General features: G+C 31.1%; 1 non-coding gene across 1 annotated transcript; it reads right to left on the bottom strand.

The window, feature by feature from the left end:
* Nucleotides 1–3052: 3052 nt before the first annotated feature.
* On the bottom strand, nt 3053–3125 carry TRNAE-CUC. Its single transcript has one exon. It is a non-coding gene; the product is annotated as a tRNA-Glu (tRNA).
* Nucleotides 3126–4813: the final 1688 nt, after the last annotated feature.

Genomic DNA, 4813 nt, shown 5'->3' on the forward strand with positions numbered 1-4813 from the left:
TAAAAATTTATCAAGTTATGCAGCGGAAAAATCAAAAGACAACAATGCTAACAAGATTCGTTTTACTTTGTTCGGAGCCTTTGTCGACTCCTACTCCAAGGCCCACACTCGTCGAGTGCTTTCGTTAGGCAATCCACTAGCAATTCGAAAAAGGTGTTGCACAATTGAATTACAGAAAACTACTAAAAGAAATTCTGACAATAATAATAAGGAAAAGAAGGAAAACACTTTTGTCGGAGTAGTCTCGCGACGTCGCAGGAGCACAGCAGAGCACGTGATAGAAGATCTTGTTGTTGTTCTGCTCCAACCTTCACCCTCCTTATATAGGAGGTTCGGGGTGCCTGGATCCCTTCGGGGCGCCCTGAATGTGACGTAGCAGAGCCAATCAGCGAGCTCCATGTGTCAATGCGGTGATAGGGATAAAACTTGCCTCCGGGCGCCCGGACCTTTGTCTTCCAGCAGTTTCCTTCCTACAAGAAAATGTTAGTCCGAGGCAATTATATATCCTACAAAACAGAGTGCTAGCACAGTTTATGATCAAATAAAATATTAATTAGATTCTGTCTCATTGAGACCGGAATCTAGTCAAGATCTCAACCTAGAGTTTCGAAATGGTTCTAAGTTGGATCAGCGCCTAAGTTCCCTTCCCGGGAACGCGTCCTCACAGTCACTCTCCTCCAGTGACTTACCTTCACTTACCTGCTTGACGTCTGGTCAGCCCGTCGACCCGTTTGGACTTTGTGCCAGCTATCCGGTCAGTCCGTCGACCTAGCTGGACTTTGTGCCAGATGTCCGATTAGTCCTTTGACTCGTTTGGACTTCTTGCCAGCTGCCCGATTGACCCGTTGACCTAACTGGGCTTCATGTCAGACATCCGGTTAGCCCGTCGACCTATTTGGACTTCTCCTGCACACTTGATTAAAGTGTTTCAGAATACAAATGAAACTAATTTAACCTATTTTGTCATTCATCAAAACTTGAGTTAGACTGTTAGTGCTAACCACACCAACACTTCTAACTAATTTCTTTGTACTATAAAACAGGCAGTCATTATGTTACCAGCAGGAAACAACTCTGACATCAATTGACATATGTCATCATAACATCTTTTTGAAAAATTATGTTCTACTTTCATAATTAATAACCTTGTAGTAGCAGATAGTTGAAAATGACCAGAGGGAATGCTTTTCCATACTTCTCTTTCACTAGCCTTTAACATTTCATATAATTGCTGATAATCATGTGTTGATATTTCATCGATATTGGGATAATCAATTGCAACATTTATTGCATCATGAATTGGAACATCATTAGTTGATGATTCAGGTGTAGTAAAAGTTGTGTCAGATAATAAACCACTAGAATACCCAATTAGTTCATACAAAAAAGGTTTTCCATGATAGTACAAATTATAGTAATTTGACACAAAATCATTTCTATATATATATGTACTTTCACAGTATCATCATCACGTAAGGCTCTATTTCTACATTTCGAATGATTACACGGACATTGTAGCTCAGCACCATGTATATATTCTGGATGACTTTTAACAAAGTTCACAAACTCTTCAACTTCAATAATAAAATTATTTCTAATAAATTCATTTTCTAATCAATTGTACATCCAAACTTTGTTCATAAACATGATCACTTAATAAAAATATAGTTTAAAATACTATTAAATTTGTACAATTTAATTTAAGCTTAAATAAATCAATCAAATATACATGATTCCTAAAATAATTTACCGGTGGAATTAAAATTTAGTTGGTAGTTATTTTTTTATAAATTAATACAATTTTCGAAGGAAGTCAAATTTAATCAATAATATTAAAAATATATATATTCCATCAGTATATTTCATTGGTAAATTAATCTGATAAATTTTGTAGTGACGGATACTCCTAATATTATAATTATCCATTCATTCTCAAAGAAATTTTTACATATTTTTATATTTTAAGAAAATAACGTGAGGTAGTCACGTATCAATTATTTTGTACCTATTTTGTTTACTTTAAACCTTATACTTTTGATACAGATTGACAATTCTAAAGTAACGAAGAAAAATGTAATTTTGTTAAACTCCTTCGTTAGAAAACTATAGATACAAATATATTAATTAAGAGCAAAGTTTTTTCAAGAAAAATTAATTCAGAACAATGATATTCCTCTCCTATTGCCGGGACTTGAACTGGATCTCTCGGGCGAAAGCTGAGTTAGGATAATTGCCTTCCAAGCAATAGACCCGGGTTCAACCCCCGGTAAACGCAATTTTGTTTTTTTTTTCTTGGGTATTGTACATCTAAATAAGCAAACTTTCATCTTTTGTTATTAGTATAATTTAACGAATTATTTTATCAAACGCTGAACTTTAGGAAACAATATGATGAACTATACTAATTTATCTTTTTAAAAAAATCAGCCTGTGATCAACTGAGCCATTGGATCCAGATCCACAATTTATTTATTGTCTGTGGATGGTTTAGTGTTCTTAATCTATTATTAATGTTTTAATTATCCCTTTCCTTTTTAAAGAAAAAACAATAAGTATATATATATATATATATAAAAGTCAAGGTACCTCAATTATTTTGTACCTAAGCATATATATATATATATATATATATATATATATATATATAAAAGTAGACCAGCCCATTTTTTTTGTGCCTCATAATATATATATATATATATATATATATATATATATATATATATATATATATATATATATATATATATAAAAGTCAAGGTACCTCAATTATTTTGTACCTACTTTGCTTATTTACTTTTGATACAGATTGGCAAATTCTGAGGTAAGGAAAAATGTAATTTTGTTAAACTCTAGGACTAAATTTTAAAAACTATATATTAATTCAGAGCAAAGTTAAAGTTTTTCCAAGAAAAATTAATAATCGCCTTTTTATAATGATGAGTTAGATTGATTGCATACCTACTTTAAAAAAAACAGTAAAGACGTGCATTGTTTTTTTTCTTTCAATGAAACAGCACACAGTTTTATTAAATCTAAAGAGAGAAAAAATTAATTCCGTTGCCGGGACTTGAACCCGGGTCTTTCGGGTGAGAGCCGAATATCCTAACCAACTAGACTACAACGGATTATGTCTATTATTTTACTAATAGTGAATTATAAATCATCAATTTCTTATCTAATTGATCTCCTTCGCTAATTTCTCATTCAGTGTATTTAACTTGGGATGAATATTCTTAGATATATTAGGGCTTCTAGGATGTAGAAGGTCAGTAATATATGTTTTTTTTATTTTATAGTTATAGTTATTTTATAGTTTAGGACTGTTAGGTCTGTGCCAGGATTTCTTCAATGTTCTCTTGGAGAAGATTCAAAGATAGGGTTTAGTTTTACACTTTGCTTTCATATTTCCCCTAATTGTCTGTTGCTCGCAGGGCATCCTTGGTTTTCTATTCTGGACATTCATGATTTTTTTTTAATAATCAAGATGTCTGGATTTTACCCGAATAATTTTTAAGGTAGACGGTCTTCTCTCTTAGTTCATCTATCAAAGAAATATGGAGTACAATTAGGGTTAATAACTTTAAGCCCCCCTGAGTTTTATAGCGAGTTACATTTTGCTCCCCTTTATTTAAAAAACTATACTCAACCCCCCTTTAACATGAAGTAAAAAAAGAAAAAAAATAAATGACCAAAATAACCCTAACCTAAATCAGATTTCTAAGAAGAAAATGAAAAAAAATAAAAAAATCTCATAAGATCATTGAAAGCTTAATCTTAACCAAATCTGATTTATATATAGGTCCAAAATTTTACTTGTTCCTAGAAAAATTATCCTCACAAAATTCATACATGCACCAGTATAAATTTATCTCCTTTGTGTTGGTCCTGGGACGGATTAGCGAGAGCGCTGGAGGCGAGCGTATTGCCTTTTTTTATGTCACAATACATGCACTAGTATAAACAACAAAAAAATAATAACTCTGAAAGTGATAATCAATCAAAAACTCATTTTACCAAATAAAAAAGAGCTAAAATTCTAAATTAATGAATCAAAATTAAATGAAGATGGGACAAAATTTATCATTAAAAAATTAAAATGAAGATCCTTTAACGATTTAGAAAAAAAATCACTCTTTTAATTTTTGTCCAAAGGTAAATTTTCATTTCAAAGTAGCTAAAAATACTTTTCATTTCAAAAGAGTGTTGTTTTGAAATGAAAATTTACTTTTGGGTAAAAATTAAAAGGATGATTTTTTTTCTAAATCATAAATGGTCTTCGTTTTTTATTTTTAATGATAAATTTTGTTCTATTTTTATTTAATTTTGATACATTAATTTAGAATTTAGAGTTACTATTTTTCTATGCTAGTACATATATGAATTTTATGAGGATATTTTTCTAGGAATAAATGAGATTTTGAACTTATACATAAATAAGGTTGAGTTAAGGTTAAGCTTTCAACTGTTTTATAAGATTTTTTTTTTATTTTTCATTTTCTTCTTAGAAGTCTGATTTAGATTAGGGTTATTTTGGTCATTTTTTTTTCTTTTTTTACTTAATGTCAAAGGGGGGTTGAGTGTAGTTTTTTAAATAGAGGGGGGTAAAATGTAACTCACTATAAAATTCAGGGGGCTTAAAGTTATTAACCCGTACAATTATACATAATCAAGGGCCGACCTCTAGAATATTTATCTCTATTAGGATTCAAACTCTATCCCCTTATTTGTTGCCTTGAAAGTTTTGCCACCGCATTTGTAACGTTGGAGAATTCACGATTTGTTTTGGATTACATCGTTTATGGAGGTACAAATT

Source organism: Zingiber officinale, chromosome 6A (assembly GCF_018446385.1).
Source record: "Zingiber officinale cultivar Zhangliang chromosome 6A, Zo_v1.1, whole genome shotgun sequence".
Classification (NCBI taxonomy): domain Eukaryota; kingdom Viridiplantae; phylum Streptophyta; class Magnoliopsida; order Zingiberales; family Zingiberaceae; genus Zingiber; species Zingiber officinale.